This window comes from Euphorbia lathyris, chromosome 1 (assembly GCF_963576675.1).
Source record: "Euphorbia lathyris chromosome 1, ddEupLath1.1, whole genome shotgun sequence".
Lineage (NCBI taxonomy): Eukaryota > Viridiplantae > Streptophyta > Magnoliopsida > Malpighiales > Euphorbiaceae > Euphorbia > Euphorbia lathyris.
Genome location: NC_088910.1, coordinates 123976210 through 123995134, shown reverse-complemented (window position 1 = coordinate 123995134; position 18925 = coordinate 123976210). Strand labels below are relative to the sequence as shown.

The 18925-nt window shown below is 38.1% G+C and overlaps 1 non-coding gene across 1 annotated transcript; it reads right to left on the bottom strand.

Annotated features, from left to right (window-relative positions):
- Nucleotides 1-7253: 7253 nt before the first annotated feature.
- LOC136216298 (small nucleolar RNA SNOR75) lies at nt 7254-7341 on the bottom strand. Its single transcript, XR_010683289.1, has one exon. It is a non-coding gene; the product is annotated as a small nucleolar RNA SNOR75 (small nucleolar RNA).
- Nucleotides 7342-18925: the final 11584 nt, after the last annotated feature.

Here is an 18925-nt window from a genome sequence, read left to right as displayed (position 1 = left end):
ACGTGAACTCATTCACGAAATCGGCAAGTACTTGACTTTTTAGAGCTGGTCTTCCTTCGTAACGAATATCGAACTCTCCCAAGCGAATTGACCATTCCATCAATCGCCCGGATGCATCAGGTTTCTGCAGTACCTTTCGCATTGGAATTCCAGTTCTCACAATGATAGTATGCGCCTGGAAGTATGGCTTCAACCTAGCCGCCGTGGTTATCACCGCGAGGGCCATTTTATCTAACCTCGAATATCGAAGTTCTGCATCCTTTAAGACTTTACTCACGTAGTACACTGGATATTGTTGCCCTTCTTCTTCCCGCACCATTACAGTGCATATCGCCGTGCTGGTGACGGATACATAAAGAAATAAATCTTCTCCATCCTCTAGCCTGCTCATTAAGGGCGGATAACATAGTAATCGCTTTATCCCCTCGAATGCTTCTTGACAATCTGATGTCCATTCAAAGGACTTAGATTTTTTGATGGCATTGTAGAAAGGTAGACATCTCCTAGCTGAGCATGATATGAATCGCCCTAATGCCACCAACCGCCCATTGAGTCTCTGTACTTCTCTTATGCTCCTTGGCGTCTTCATCTCCATCACTGCTTTAACCTTCTCCGGATTCGCCTCAACTCCTTTGCCACTAACAATGAAACCCAGGAACTTCCCTGCTCTCGCTCCAAACGTGCATTTCTCCGGGTTCAATTTGAGGCCATATTTGATCAGCACTTCCAGGATTTCTTTAATATCCTGCGGATGGTCTTGCATCTTCTTGCTTTTAATGATCATGTCGTCTACATAGATCGAGAAGTTCTCGCCTGATTTGTCTGAAAATATCTTGTTCATCATCCGTTGATATGTTGCTCCCGCATTTTTCAGTCCAAAGGGCATCACCTTGAAGCAATAAGTTGCCTGATGAGTTATGAATGACGTCTTGATCTCGTCCGCCTTCTCCATTGGTATCTGGTGGTAACTGGATTTCACATCGGTGAATGATAAAGCTTCAAATCCCGCAGTCCCATCTACCAATATGTCAATGTTAGGTAGCGGATACATATCCTTCGGACAAGCTTTATTCAGATCCTTGAAGTCTACGCACATTCTGTACGTTCCATTCGGCTTTTTGACTAGCACCACATTGGCTAGCCATTCCGGATAAGTGACCTCTCGAATTGCATCTGATTTTAGCAAATCCGCCACTGCTTTTTCAATCGCCTTCTGCCGCTCTGGGGCATGTCCTCTCTTTTTCTGTCGCACTGGGGTTGCACTTTTGTCCACATTCAAACGATGTGTTGCTATTTCTGGACTTATCCCTTTCAGCACTTCATCTGGGGCGGCGAATGCCGACTCGCATTGGATCAACACCTCGGTAATGGCTTTCTTCGTTTCCTCTGGAAGTCCTGCCGCTATCCTTACTTTCTTGTCATTTGAAATGGCGAATAGTTCTGTTTGTCCTAACGCTTCAGCCGGCAACTTCTCATCAACTTTATCTTCTTCCTCTGGCTTTGTTTCAAGTGACAATGTATAAGCTTGTTGAGATATAAGTTGATCACCCTCAACAATGACTCGCCCTTGGTGTGTTGGCAAATGCAATGTCAAATGCTTCATTGAAATGAGCGACTCCGTTTTCGACAGGAACGGACGCCCCAGAATTATATTATAGGCCAATGGGAGATCAACAATTGCGAATTCTAGATCACCTCTCCATTTTAGATTCTTATCGCCCATTTTTGTCTCCAATACCACCTGTCCACTTGTTTGAGATGATTGACCTCCAAAACCAGTTACATCCATGAACGTATGTTCTACTCGCTCATCGTTAATTCCCAACTTGTTGAATGCAGTTCGAGTAATAACATTGCAAGAACTGCCTGTATCAATAAGGACCCGCTTGACGTCCCATCCTTCAATGGCCACCGTAATCACCAACGCATCCGCATGCGGCTCCGTGATTCGCGCAAATGAATAATTGAGGGCATCCCCCCTACTCGTGTTGCTTTTTCGCTGTTCACGGCGAGCCTTTTTTGTTGGAGGCTCATAGATCCCGCCTGATATTACGTTAATCACTCCTTTTTTCTGCTTCTTTTCTGGCCTTGCTTCTATCTCACGCGGGAGTGTTGCTTTTTCATCAATTGTTTCTTTTCTAACGAATTTACTCAGTTTTCCTCTCTCAATCAGCTTTTCAATCTCCCTCTTCAATTCGTAGCAATCATTCGTGTCATGGCCGTTCAATCTGTGGAACCTGCAGTATTTGTTAGGATATCGCCCCAAACTGGTTCGACCTTTCGCCTCAGGAAACTGCACATCCTTCTTCAGGGGGTTTTTTTCAATCCAAAGTAACACCTCATGGCGAGTCGTGTTCAATGGTGTTTGATATCCCCCCCTTGAGAGGAGCGATCACCTTTCCGAACAAAATTACCCCTACATTGGGTTTGATTTTGATGGCACCGATTGTCCGAAGTGGATCTAGCCGCATCTCTTTCTCGCCGGGTCTGAGCTTTATGTTCCCTGTTAACATCATCCACTTCCATGAATTCCTTTGCTATCTTCATGAGTTCGGCCACTGTGCGTGGCTTGTTGCGGATGATTTCCTCCCGCATGCTCCAATCCGTGGTTCCATCCGCCATTATGTTGCGAATGCTCACGATATCTGGGTTCTGCAACCGCACCAGAATATCATTGAATGCTACAACAAATTCCCTTAGGGAATTATAATTTCTCTGTTTGATCTCTTTCAGCTGCCTATCCGTCACATCTGCCGCTTTACAGCCCACGAACTTTGCACAAAAATCACGACTGTACTGAGTCCAGTTGTGAATAGATTCAGTAGGTAGAGACCGAAACCAATCGGATGCTGCTCCGCCCAAAGTGGTCGAGAACAATCGACAAATTATGCTTTCACTTGCTCCTGCAACATCCATTAACTCTCTATAGTTCCTGACATGCGCCTCAGGGTCAGAATTTGGATCCCCATAGTATTTAGGTATCGCCGGCGCTTTTATTCTGTGATCTGGAATAAATTCCCGCAACGATGGGGCAAAAGGCGAATCACTCTGCACCACTGCTCTCGCCCTAGGGGTGTACCCCATTCGCTCCATCATGCTTCGCAGTTGATCTTCCAATTCAGTATTGGGTTCCCGCCGAACTTCTTCCATCCGCTGCTGGTGAATTCTGGGTGATATCCACCTGCCATATTGTGCCGACACTTGTTCTCGCTGTGGGTCTAACCGCTGTCCAGTCATAGGATCAAAATTCCAAGTGTGCTCCCGCCCAGACACATTCGCTCCAGATGTCATCAACTCTGAATGTCTGTGGACAAAAGGCTCCGTTCGTTGTAGCAGAAAAATTCCTTGCATTCCTGACATCGGTTGGGATGTTTGCCAGGTCGGATGGACCGTCATATTAGGATCTTGGTGCGAGTAGTTGCCTGGATGGCTACGTGGTGTCATGCGACTACTCGGACCCGCCCGATTCGTCTCTTGAGATGACTGCGGAAGCGTAGATACGGCAGGAATAGTCGAGGGTTGTGTCGAAATGACAACGGGTTCTTGTGGGGCAGCCGCTACAGCGGTATTGTGATCTGCGATTGCAGTTAATAAACTAATCATTCGATCTCCAGCCGCTTGGCTCATATTCGTAGCCAAGACCTGTCCTGCCATTTGCACAAACTCACTATTCGACATCTCCATCTCAGTTTGCACTTGGACCTCCAATAATGGACTCAACTGTCCTGAAGGATTCGTCGAGCTGGGTATCACAGGCTGTGTACTCGCAGGCTGCGAACTCACAGTCCGTGGACCTCTTGAGTTCGTACTAGTTGATCTGGTTGTAACTCCGGTTGTTCGTGATGGCTCTGACATGTTCTTGGTGTACCTTTAACCAGATGTTGGTAAAAAAGATCCACCTTCACCGCACCAATGATAACTTGCCGGATTTGATTGGATGATCCTCGCCGTAGTTACCTGCAAAACAAAACTGGAGACAAGATCTCCGGGAAAACTCTCCGACGATCAAGTCAGTTTTGTGTGGAATTTAGTAGATCGATAATCGTATTGAGGAAAAAAATGTGAACCTCTCTCCCTTGGCTTTCTTATTTCTTTTATAAGTCTTTCTAGGTAACCGCCGAGGGCGGTTACCCTTTCTGTGCCACGTCCTCCACGTAGTCACAAACGTGGTCCCGTTTCTCTGAGTGGGTGGTTTAGTACCTTGTTGGGATTTCGGGGCGGTTAGCCCTTTCCCTTATTAGGAGCCCATTTAATCTTGAACCATGGGCTTAAGTTTGGGATGGGCCCGTGCTTATGATTCAGCTCAGTTGGTTTCACGAATCATCAGAGTTAGAAGATCTATTAGAACCAAAACTCAGCCCAATTATCTCCAAGATTACCATATCTCTTTGCTGACATGCACCTCAATACCACCCATACCCAAAACACCACATTCACTGCCAAATTATTTATCCTATTGTAATTTATCTCAATCAAAGAGGATATTCTCCATCAACATTTCTTGCAATATTGAACCTAAAAACTTTACAGAAGCTTCCATCAACCCCAAGTGGCAAGACGCCATGAACAAGGAGATTTTGGCCTTAGAAGCTAATAATACTTGGGAAATCATCTCATTACCACCAGGTTGCACAATTGTTGGTTGTAGGTGGGGTTACCGGATAAAATACAAGAGTGATGGAAGCATCGACAGGTTCAAAGCGCGTTTGGTGGCAAAAGGGTTCACTCAAAGGGAGGGCGTCGATTTCAAAAATACTTTCACACTAGTTGCGAAATTCACTACAATTAGAATTTTACTAACTGTTGGAGCAATCAAAGAATGGCATGTTGACCAGCTTGATATCAACAATGCTTATCTTCATGGAGACTTGGAGGAAGAGGTATACATGTCACTGCCACCAGGAATCACCTCAAGCGTACCAAATCATGTTTGCAGATTAAGAAAATAACTTTATGTCTTGAAACAAGCCGACAGACAATGGAACTTAAAATTGACAACTTCTGTCAAACATTTTGGTTTCAAAATCAAAGTAATCATATCACAATTCTTCTTATGTATATGGATGATGTGGTGTTAGCAGGGAACCACATGCTCAGCATTGAGAATGTTAAAGCTTATTTGGATAAGCAATTCAACATTAAGGATCTAGGGCCCTTAAGTTATTTCCTCGGTTTCGAGTTTTCTAGATCCCAATAAGGCATACATATGTGCTAGAGGAAGTATGTCCTTGAACTTCTCCAAGATCATGATTTCCTTCAATGCAAACCTGCCCTTACACCTGCTATTCCAAACCTTAAGCCTTCACCCTCAGTTACCCCATTAACTGATATTACCTTCTACAGATAACTTATCGGGAAATTACTATATGTCACACACACAAGACTAGAGATATCTTACATCATAAACAACCTTTCTCAACACCTCGGTAATCCCACAACAGATGATCTCTCCAGAGCTCATAGAGTTCTTAGATACTTAAAAGGCTCTCCAGGACTTGGCGTATTTCTTCCAACTTTTAACACCCTTCAGCTCCAGGCCTTTTGTGATTCAGACTGGGCCACATGTCCCAACACCAGACGATCAATAACTGGTTATGCAGTTTTTATGGGAAACTCTCTAGTGTCCTAGCGATCAAAGAAACAAAGTACATTGTCTAGATCATCCTCAGAGGCAGAATATAGAGCGATGGCATCAGTTTCGTGTGAACTACACTGGCTTGTTTTCTTGTTATAAGACTTACTTTTTCCTCCCTCAGCTGCATCACTATTATTTTGTGACAATATTTCAGCCATCCATATAGCCTAAAACCCGATTTTTCATAAATGTACTAAACACATTGACATCGATTGTCATGTGATACGTGAGAAAGTCATCTCTGGATTGATTAGGCTCATGCCTATACCCACTGCCTTGCAAATTGCAGATCTTTTCACCAAACCTCAACATTCACCACAATTCACTTATCTCATTTCCAAACTTGGTCTTCACAATTTGTTTCGTGCCAAATTTGAAGGGAGGTAACAATATTTACAGTATAAATCCCTTCCATCACCACCACTCATCACATCATCCAACACGTGGCAGGAAAAATCATCATCACAGCAGACCATGCCACAAATTCCTTTTTTTCTCTTTCTTGTTTGTTATGATCTTTTGTTGTTTTTTGCTTTTCTTTTCAGCCTATATAGGCAAGATGTATTTTCTTTTATTCTTCAATGAGAGATTATATTTTCTCCATTCAATTTGTTATGAATTCTACTTCCTAAATAAGACTTGTCGCCAACACTAACTTTAAAGGTGTAAATATGCATTAAGCCTTTAATTTATAATATTTTTATTACACTCAATCCAAACCTAAAAAAAATCATAAATTTTATTTTAATTATAAAATTAAAAGATACTTTTTAAATAAAATTTTAAAATGTCTTTTTTAATTTTTTTTTAGTCTTTCTTTTTTGTTTTGCAAATATATGAGAAACAACAATATAGTGTTCTCTTTTATTTAATAAAAAATATAAGACTCCTTTGAACCCTCAAACTAAAGATCTAAAATCAATTAAAATTTTATACTACCAAAATCATTAACGAGGTCCTTAAACTAAATAAAAACCACCAATTGACCCAATTCTACACTTCGAATGTAGTGTAACTTAAATAAAATAGTTTAAATAGTAATCATTAATTATTTTTTAAATAGTTACATAATTTTCAGTTTATTCCCATAGCAAGTGGGAATTTAAAATAATTTATAGAGTTAAAAGGAATTGGAAAAGTGCAAATAGAAACTAAAAGTGCACCAGAAAATACACATCAAATTACAATTAAGATTGCACAAGAAAATGTACACCAAATTACAATTAAGATTGATACTTAATAGTAGATTATCCGATTGTTTAAATTAAACTAAATTCTAAGTGTAAAATTGGATTTAACTAGTGATTTTTGTTTAATTTAATGACTTTATTACTAATTTTTATAGTATAAGGTGCTAATTGATCTTCGGCTAAAATAGCATACCTATAGCAACACAATTGTCTTCTTTTCTCTTCAGTATTAAAAAAAACAAGAGTGTTGCTATAGGGATTGCAATTAAAGCTGCTGCACCGGTGAAAACTATGAACCGCCGGAGAAGAAAATATCTCATCTGATACAGATTTTTGTGGTATTGCTTCTTTCGATCCCTCAATTATTCATTGTAAAAATAAATAAATAAATAAAAACAAATAAGAAAAATTAATAGCAATGAAAGGATTTCTCTCAGACAAATGCCTCGATTTGTCGTCACGATTTAAAGAATGGATTAATCGGACTCGTCATCTTTGTTTTCTTCATCACCGAGAAATCAACATTATATATATATATATATATATATATATATATATATATATATATATATAACTGAAACAGCTAGAAAAACTTTAAGAAGTGAAAAAGAAAATCAAGCAAAATCTTACTTGTTTAGAGGTGGATCTCGCTTGGTGTTCGTCTAATTTTCGATCTAACACACTGCTCATAGATCCGATATCACATTAATTTTTAAAGAAAACGAGGAAAAAAAGGAAATAAACTGCAGAAAAAATCGAGAGAAAAGAAGAGAAGTGAGAAGAGGGTAAAATTGGGTTTTTATAGGAGAGGTTTAGGGTTAGTGTAAAGAGGTTATACTTAATGGGTTGGGTTATACATACATTTATAGCCACAAAGCCCAACCCGTATTTTTGTTTTTGTATTTCCATTATATATATTAATTGGAACAAAATTATATCAAATACACACCACAAATAGACATGTTCATGGACCGGGTTGGATCAGACCGAGCAGGCTTTTATCTAAAAATTCTCAATCCAAGTCCAGTCCAATCCGATGTTTATTTAAGCGGGCTCAGACCGGACTGGACTCAAGTTCAAAAAAATCAAATCCCGAACTCAGCCCACCTAAATATATATGTCTAGTTTTTAATAATAAAAAATTAAATTTATACTTAAAAATAAATATTAATATACAAATATATATATTTATTAATTAATATTAATAGGCAGGCCAGATTGGACCGGACCGTACTATTTTTATAAATCTCAAGCGCGTCTAAAAAAGAGACGGACTTTAGTGGGCTTGGGTCGGATTGGGCTTAAAGATTAAATTTTTAAGTCCAAGCCCGAGATAGGGGATACGGGCCGAGCGGATATCCAGATCCGTGGACAAGTCTAGACCACAATACCTTTAAATAAAGGCACGCAAAAAAAATTTACAAAACTCGGCCAAATTGGAGGTTCGTTTACATATCTAAACCTATTACACAACACATTATATATCTAGACTATTTCATTTAGAAATAATCCATAATACCTTTATATATCATTAACATCATCATCAATCATTACATCCCCTTTTCATCTTTATGAATTGTGTTAGAGCATCCACAATGGTTGATAATAATCAGTGTGACTTAGGTGTGGTAAGTAACAAGGTGGAGTAACATGCCATTTGAAAGGATTTATTTTTTCAAAATTTTATGAGGTCCAAAAAAATATATTAATTAATAACAGGTATAAAAAAATGTAATTTGCCAGGACCAAAATTGTAATTATATAAGACCAAATCGTAAATTACCATATACCTGTAAAGCAAAAAGTTGAGGGAGGATGGCGCCATATCTGGCGCGTGGAGTACACGCTTCAGATCAGGCACTTCAGCGCCATCTGCACCCTCAACTTTTTACTTTTTGGATTTTAGGGAGTTGGATATTGAATATTACTTAATCTGTAACAAACTTGTTTTTATAATAAGCAGCCTAATGGTTTGTAACAACTACACCTAGGATTGTATCAACTAAAAATACCTCATCAGAATTGGTCTTACAACAACTTTTTTTAGGTACGATGAAGATTACTTTTCTCTTTTAGTTGGAAGACATTTTGCCTACAAATTTTATATTTAAGCTTTGTTTCCTTTTCTAGTTCAAGCAATGAGAATGTTGTGATCTACAAATTTGTTATCAATAACCAATTCCATTCATATAATTCCACTCCCAATTCTTATGAGATGTGAAATACAAATAGCTTTATTGAGATAAATCCTAATCGAGATTTAGTTACAGTTACGACTTTTCATTCTTTTTTGCACATGTATACTTAGTGAGAATCAGATATTAGATTTCTTTTCACCAACTCATCATGTGTTGCAAACTGACTACAACCTTTAGACTTTCTTACCACTTTTTATAAATATATTTTAATGAGAACTCATCTTGGAATTTCTTTCCAAAATTTCAAAATGCATTATTAACTAGAGATAATTCAAACATATAGACTCACGTCATTAATGACTCACCTCGACGTGGAATAATGTTAATGGTCAGAGCCTATCCTTTATGTGGTCTTCCAACTAAGTATCCTGATATTAAACACTCTATATGATTGGTATAGTGTGAACAACGTGTCTTCACATGGATTAAGCCATCAATCTATAGTTCTCCGAGAAGGCAACAATTTACTAAATACGAGATCACTAGGTAATGATGATAACACTTCTATATAAAGGCATTAACTTTTTAGTGTATGACATGCTCTTAATCATCTTCTTATTATCGTTTATCTCTCATTTTGCACAATATTAACTTAAACATGAGGTGAAGTTGATGATCAATAACCTGCTCTAATCCTAACATTTTACAAGTCGTCACATGAGTACATCATCCCAGAAATAACATGAAACTCCATTAACCATTACTCCGTTTAATAACAGAGAAGAATCAAATTAAAGCAAAACTCTATCACGTTCGTTGTTAGGGGTGTTCAAATTTTATACGATCAAACGTCAAACCCAATCTGAAAATAGCTAGTTAATGATTTATTTATTTATTGTGTTGGTTAATTTCACCATCTAAACAATATTTTTTAATCTTCTATGTTATTCGTATTTCAAAAATTACAAAATAAACGAATTCATTTTTTACACAAGACATGATCAATGTAAGATAGAGAGGTAAGAGAACAAAAGATTAATTCTAACATTTATGTAAATAAAAAAAAATATGTTTTATAATAAATTTTCTCAAGAAAAAATAAAAAAATCTTTTACCTTTCTTTTTTTTTTTTTTTGAAAAAAAAAGCATTTACTTTTCTTCATATGAATATTTACCAAAAAAAGAGAGTCATATTTTTGGCTTTTACTTTTCTTTCGAAAAATTATAGTTTCAATCCCTATAGTTTTCAAAAGTTGACAAAATGTTTCAAATTTATTAAAAATAATAATTGGAATTAGAGTATACATATTCTTTCTCTGGTTTCTTTAAAAAGTCCAAAAATATAGATAGGCCCATATTGAATTTTGAACAAGTACCATGAGACACTAGATTTTTACTTTTTTTTTTTTTATTATTTGAATCAAGATTTTTACTTTTATTAATTAAACTTCTGATTTTCAATTTAATTTAACATCCAATTGGGTTATAAATGTATGACTTATTTTAGGTACAACATCTAAAATTGCATTTTCAACAGTTGAATGTGATTTTTTTTTTTTTTATAGATAACTGTTTATATAAATGCACCTACATTCAATTAGTTTTTGGTAATATAGTTTTACAATGGTTAATTATAAAACTTCAATTTGTGATGTCATTACATTTGATGGGGTTTTTTGGCAATCTCAATGACAAAAAAAAAAAAAAATACTTCATTTAAGTGACATATTTTAAAATTCTAGTCCTAGATTATAAACTTGAGAAACCAAAATTTTTTGTTCATGGTGTGAATTTATTTGAGCATGAATTACCCAAATATTTCAAACTGTTAAACTGTTAGTTGTTGATAATAAATAAACTAGTATGTTACATGGATCAATCAAATATTTCTAATAAATAAACTAGTATGTTACATGGATCAATCAAATATTTCTAAAAAAATAATGATGAAGAGATAACCCTCTAGATATGTCCAATCAATAGAATATGCACTCTGATCCCCACCAACTACCATTTCGATAAATACGGCTTACAATTAGCAAACGCACAATTGGAGTGGTCCCACCAGGTGACAGACTCCCAATCTCCTCCATATACGTGTCGTAGACATCAACTAGTATATAAACTGATATTTCCCTAAAGTATCCTAGAACCTTATAAATAGAAAATAATGATGTGCAACTAAGGTATCTCATCTCTTAACCTACTCAAATTCACTTTTCGCATCTTTGTTTGTCTAAAACTCCGATGACTTAGGTATTAAAGCAGGGTCGCTGGTTCTCGACCCCTCATTAGCACCCTCTTTCTGGCTTGTTGCAAAGTATCTCAACCATGAATGACATCTTTGGAGATTCCTCCTAAACTCTCTCACATCAAATTGGTCCAGTGAGTTTGGATCGGACCTCTCAATTACCAAGGCATCTTTATGAGACTCCTTTAGGAAGTCCTTTAACTCCTAAAATGAAACTTCAGAGTTGAACTCGTATAATTATGTCCTGTCATTGTACACCTTTTTTCAATTTACTCATTTATCTTCCCATACCCCTTCGGCTATTATATTAATGACTCGTATAGGTGCATGTTCAGCTGGTTCCTGTCCTTTTGCTTTGCTACAAATGCCTGTCCGAGGGTTTTCAAAAACTTGTCTAAGTTTCCATGTTCTGCCATTTTGTTTAGCTCTAGGACAAGTTGTCGAAAGTTTGAATATGATGTCCCTCATTCTTGTGAAATTCACATATATCTTATTATTGTGATGACTAGAGTGATAATGTAGAATCCTTGCCTTTCCATTCATTGATAATGTGATATATATACACAAGATATATGTGTGAACATGATAATTACAAATCAATTATATTCCTAAATTACAGCAGAAATATCCATATCTAATACACCCCCGTAGTCGAAACGGGAGGTGGTCGAATGTTGAGACTAGAGCGGAAGTCGTCGAAAAGAATTTGTGGTAGACCTTTGGTGAAAATATCTGCAATTTGATGACGAGAAGGAACATGAAGTACCCTAACCTCTCCTTTAGCAACCTTTTCTCGAACAAAATGTATATCCATCTCAATATGCTTGGTACGTTGGTGTTGTACAGGATTACCAGTGAGGTAAACTGCACTCACATTGTCACAATATACCAAGGTGGATTTACTAATAGGGCAATGAAGTTCAAGAAGAAGATTTCTAATCCAGCAAGTTTCAGATACGACATTAGCAACACCACGATACTCTGCTTCAGCACTAGAACGAGATAAAGTGGGTTGCCGCTTAGCAGACCAAGACAGAAGATTGTCACCAAGGAAAACACAATATCCTGAAGTAGAACGTCGAGTGTCAGGACATCCCCCCCAATCTGCATCTGTATAGGAGACCAAGGAATCTAGTGAAGAGGTTGTGAATGTAAGTCCGAACTCCAGGGTTCCTTTAACATATCGAAGAATCCGCTTGATAGCTGCCATATGAGACGTTTTGGGATCGTGCATGAATAAACAGACTTGCTGAACAGCATAACTGATGTCTGGGCGAGTGAGAGTCAAATACTGTAATGCACCAGCTAAACTTCGATACTCAGATGGATCATGATAAGCAGAACCAGATGAAGCACTCAGTTTTTGCTTAGTGTCAACAGGTGTTGTACAGGAATTTGCTGAAGAAAGACCGGCTTTAGAAATGATCTCAGTAGCATACTTCTTTTGAGACAGAAAAAGAGAGCCGGCGCTCCGAGTGACAGATATCCCTAAAAAATAACTCAATGGGCCAAGATCTTTCATAGCAAATTCGGAACTCAATTTGTTGATAATTGACTCTCGTAGAGCAGTGGAAGAAGTAGCTAGAACGATGTCATCCACATATAAGAGTAGATATGCCATCTCTGCTCCCCGACGAAAGACAAACAGTGAATGATCAGATTTACTGTGAGAAAAACCCATGGTAGACAAGAAAGAGGCAAACCGTTGGTACCACGCCCGTGGTGCCTGTTTGAGACCATAAAGAGACTTTTGAAGAAGGCATACATGATCTGGATAGTTGGGATCCCGAAATCCCAGTGGTTGATGCATATAAACAGTCTCATGAAGATCCCCATGAAGAAAAGCATTTTTTACATCCAGCTGATGTAGTGGCCAACCTTTAGAAAGTGCAATACTTAATACAGCTCGAATTGTTGCTGGCTTAACAACTGGACTGAAAGTATCACCACAGTCTATCCCAACAAGTTGATTCGCCCCATTTCCAACAAGTCTTGCTTTGTATCTTTCAAAAGATCCATCTGCATTAAATTTGTGCCTGAGAATCCACCAACTACGAAGAACATTAGCATTAGAAGGACGGGGTACGAGGACCCACGTCTTATTTTCAATAAGAGCCTTATATTCTTCAGTCATGGCTTGTTTCCAATTAGGGTCTTGTAAAGCAAGTGAGGGATTAGAAGGAATAGGAGAAATAGTGGTGGTGTGTAAGTTGAGCTTTCTTTGGGGTTTGAAAATTCCAAGTTTAGCTCGGGTTGTCATAGGGTGAGTCGGTTGGGTTGGGTTGGCGTGTATAGGATCGGGAGAAGGCGGGGAAGTGGGCTGTTGTGGGGAGGTGAACTGTTATGGGGAATTTGTGTTTGGGCCGTGTTGAATTGGAGAAGGAAAGGGACTGTCGAGAGGAGAAGGGGGAAGTGCTGGGCTGTTTTGGGAAGATGGGTTGGGACTGTTGGGCCGTGGTGAAACTGGGCTTTGGTTAGGAGTGGACGCATTAGTGGGGAAGGGAATAATGGGTTGGGTTGTTTGTGTAGGTGAGTTGGAAATAGAAGAAATGGGAGGGGAGGCCGAGACATGTTGAGTGGAAAATGGAAATTTGCTTTCATTGAAAATAACGTGACGAGATATAATTATTTTCCGCGCGGAGATGTCGTAACACTTATAGCCTCGATGATTGGATGGATATCCAAGAAACACACATGGAGAGGACCTAGGTTGAAGTTTATTTCTAGAGGAAGAAGGGACAAGTGGGTAACAAAGACAACCGAAAGTGCGTAAGTGAGTATAAGAAGGAGTACGATTGTAGAGAATTTGAGTCGGTGAAAGAAGACTAAGATTTTTGTGAGGGAGAATATTTAAAAGATAGGTCGCATGAGCAAGAGCATGAGGCCAGAAAGAATGAGAGCAAGAAGCATGTGTTAGAAGAGTGCGAATTATATTATTGATTGTTCGAATCGTTCGTTCAGATTTACCGTTTTGGGAGGAAGTATGTGGACATGAAAAACGAAATTGCATACCATTATTGTTAAAAAAATCATGAAAATGACTATTGTTATACTCACCACCATTATCACACTGAAAAGTTTTGATATCTTTTTCAAATTGAGTACGTACGTAATTTCGGAATGTGAGGAACACAGAAAAAACTTGAGATTTATTTGCTAAGGGAAAAGTCCACAGAAAATTAGAATAATCATCTAGGAAAAGAACATAATATCTATAGCCACTAGAACTTAGAACAGGAGATGTCCATATATCACTATGAATAATATCAAACGACATTGATGACATATTTTTAGAAGCATAAAAAGGCAATTTAATATGTTTCCCAAGCACACAAGAATTGCAAATAGAAAAATCAACATTTTTAGGACAAGAAATAAAATTATTAGTTCGAAGATTGTCTAAAATTTGAGGACCAGGATGGCCCAATCTATTGTGCCAAACTGAAGGAGATAAAACAGAAGCATTTAAAGCATAAGAAGACTCTGAAGAGGAGGATGTGACTGGATATAAATCACCGGTGCTATTACATCTCATAATAGGGATCCCCGTGCGCAAGTCCTTCACAGAGAAACCAACAGGATCAAATTCAACGGACACATTATTATCAATAGCAAATTTCCGCACAGATATAAGGTTTTTGATTAATCTAGGGGCATGTAAAACATTGTTCAATTCTAGGGTTTTGTTGTTTGTTTTTAAGGATGCATTACCAAGACCGATAACAGGAATACAAGTGCCATTACCTACTACGATACTCGTGTTAGGACTCTTATTTAAATAAGATGTGAGTTTACCTCCATCCCCGCTCATGTGAGAAGTGGCGCCGGTGTCCATATGCCAAGGTTCTGCAGGTGGTGTGATTGTCAAGGTGTGCATAGCCGCCTCAATGTTTGTTGGAGTGTAATACTGGGCCAGATGGGCCTGCGGATGGGCTCCCAATATGCCTGGCTGGACTGCAGAAGAATTGTTATTAAAAACAAGCCCGCGAGTTGCACCATGAGTTGCACCATGTGAAGAATTGGGCCAAGAAGGATAAGGACATGGGGGATAGGCCCATTGGGGCGCCTGTCCAGTCCATGGCCCGTACCCCCATGGCTGTTGTAAAGAAACAGCCCCTGACCAGCGAGGACCGCTATTTTGCTGCCATCGTCCGCCTCTGCCCCGTCCGCCTCTGCCACGGCGATAATAACCCCGGCCACCGCGAGCAGCGCCAGAATTTTGAGGGAAAGAAGGCCGAACGTGATTTGAATATGGAGGAGCTTGATTCGACGGGGACTGTTGGGCGATAGTAACGGCGGCAATTTCAGATCCGACGGTGGCGGCTGTGCGTTTTTTACGGGCAGATTCTTCCAATAATAACATGGACCTTGCCTTTGTGAAATTGGGCAGAATGTCATTGTGGCGAATTTGTGTTCCGATTGTCTCGTAGGCGTCAGTGAGCCCCGAAATTAATTGAAGAACGAGACGATCGTTGGATACGGCAGCCCCGACGTTGCTTAATTGGTCCGAGAGGGACTTCAAATGTTGGCAGTAGGCAGAGATATCATCAAAATTTTCAAGTCTAGCATTGGACAGTTCTTGTTGTAAATAAAGGGCTCTTGAATTTTTATTATCGGAGAATTGTTGTTCTAGGAGTTTCCAAGCGTCGGCGGCTGTTAAATTTGGTCCGATGATACTGTTGAGAAGGTCTGAAGATATGGTTCCATAAATCCATTGCAACACGATGGCATCAACACGAGACCATAAACCTGGATTCTTTGCTTTCATAACCGAAGAAGAGGTTTCCGATTTATCGTCGGTTTCAGGAAGGATATGATCAAGAACTTGAAAAGCACGGGCATGTGTTTTAAAAAGTTCAGCCCAAGTGGTATAGAGGCCTTTGCCGGATTCGAGAGGATCACGAATAAAGGAGGTAATGTTGATAATGGAGAGGGCCGGATGAGTTGGTGCGGCGGCGGCACCATTGTTTTGTTCATTGTTTGGCATGGTGGCAGTAGAGTTTTTAGGGATGAAGAACGGCAGAATGAGGAAGAGAGAAAGAAGAGATTTGGGTGGGATTAGAGAGAGAAATTTTAGGAGAGAGTTTTTAGGAAAGAAATTAGGCTCATGATACCATGATAATGTAGAATCCTTGCCTTTCCATTCATTGATAATGTGATATATATACACAAGATATATGTGTGAACATGATAATTACAAATCAATTATATTCCTAAATTACAGCAGAAATATCCATATCTAATATAGAGTTCTTTAGCTTTGGCATGTATTCTATTTGTTGCTTGTTTTTCTTTATCCATTATACTATTTCATTTCTAAGAGCATTTAGTGGTTCAAATTGCATTCTACTTACTCTTTTGGACTTCTTCTATCTCTTTCTGGATCCAATCTGTCTCTTAGCAAAGGATTGAGGTGGTGTACATATTGTTGCAATCGGATTTTCCGGACACGGGCGCCGTGCGTTAAAACTTGTTAATTGATTAGTTTTTCCATTTTTAAACTACTTTTTAGAGTCGCCACCAATCACAATTAAGATGTGATTGGACACCGAAATTAGGTAAAATTTTAATGGATAAGGAGGTATGCGAAAGGGAGATTTTAGGTTCATTTGTCGGTTACGTGTAGGGAAGAAAACGTTGAGTAATCACCCTACTCTGTCCAAAATTGATACTAAAAGATGTGTTTTTTTATGTTTAAACTTATTTTGATTTATTTGATTCATTTATCTTTATTTTATATATATATATATATATATATATATATATATATATATATTTGTGATAACCCGCGAAGCTCAAAACGGGTTATATTCATTTCGCAAACCCAGCCCATATTAAAGCCCCATGGGCTAAGATGGGACGGGACCCGAATGAAGGAAGCGGGCGCAGCGAGTAAACCGCCCGAATTCCTAAACGGAGCGCCAAGACTCCCACTCAGAACCACGTTCGTTGCCATGAAAACCACGAAAGGGACAGGCCTAAAAAGGGGTAACCGCCCTCAGAACGTGGCCCACTAAGGAGTAACCGCCCTCGGCGGTTACCCAAAAAACACCTATAAAAGGCCCTAAGAATAAGGGAGGAGGTACGTTCACATTTTTTTTCCACAAAGCTATTGCTAAATTATAGACTCATTCTGACAAAAACTGACTTGATCGTCGGAGAGTTTTCCCGGAGATCCTGTCTCCGGTCTTGTTTTGCAGGTAACTCCGACAAAGGATATCAAAGCGGATCCAGCAAGTTATCAATTTGATAAGAAAGGTGTATAATTTTGTTGCAAGATTAATATTGTAGATGTTTTAATCCGTATTTTTATAACGGGAAATTATGAATTACAACTTTTAAACTTTTATTAATTTTGGTAATGTTTAATGCGTTATATCGGTCCTATAGCGATAGACATATAAATTGGGTTGTTGCATTAATTTGTTTTTGATCATTTTCATATCTCTATGACATAGGTGTATGAATTGAACTGTTTTACTTAAATTTTATTTTTTCAACCAATTTCATATCCCCATAAAATGGATGTATGAACTCCACCGTTTTAGTTTTAATCAATTTTATTTTGACCGACTTCATAGCCCTATGACATAGACGTATAAAATAAGTCATTTTATTTCGATTAGTTTTATTTTGACCGTTTCATTAATTTTATTTTGACCGATTACATATCTCTATATAACATATACGTATGAATTGAGTCACTCACGTATTAATTGATTTATTTTGGCCATCCTTACATTATATTGGGCATATATTTTGAGTAAATGGTCTATAAATTTTCACACTAATAGTTTTATAAATAAAATTAAAAAAGATCAATTATAATGCAATATAATAATCTATATTCACAAGTTGATTTATCAATTTTCAATTGTTATCCTTATAATGTACCATAACAATCAGTGAAACTAATATTTACAAATCTTGAGTTATTATATTTTCTAGGTAAGCTACTTTCATATGGTTTTAGTTAATTTTCACCTTTATTCGAATTTACGATAAAAACCCAAAAGGGATAAATAGCCTATCTCTTAAATTACTTTATATTATATTCTAATTAAATTTTTAAGGAAATATGAAAATAAAATGAGAAATAACATGAGGAACTTATGACTCAGGTTGAGCTTTTCCTTAAACTTAGCCTACGGGTTCATTAGCCAAATTTATTTCGGTTAAAACCCATATGCTTCATTCATCCCATTTCCGCATACATGTTTTTCAAAAAAAGGAGAAAACCTAACTATTCTCTCCCTGTAGTGGTGGCGTTCTCACCCTTTTCACCATTCCTCTCAAATTAATCTATTTTCCGAGCTGCAATAGGCCTGAGAATTAGCGTAGCATTCCCAACTTGCTTATCTGTAATGTCTCGCTACTCCTGAAAAAACTCGTTTCGATCATGCTCCTATTGTAAATCCTCCTACAAGCCATTCACCTTCTGTTGGCTGAACTGGTATGCTTCTTTAAGTTGATGGACTTGATTAGCATACGTCTCTCATCAACCTCATCGGCGTAACTTTGGTGTTTCATAATCCATGAATCCTTCTCAAAATTGACCATATTTGCTTCAAGAACCGTTGAATTCTGCTCATAAATCGCCGAATCTCGTTCGGGAATGGCAGGATCCCTTTCAAGTATCGTTGTATTTTTCTTTTGCGTAGCAATGTTCCTTTCCCGAATGGCTAAATTCATGCGTTGGATTGCCACGTTT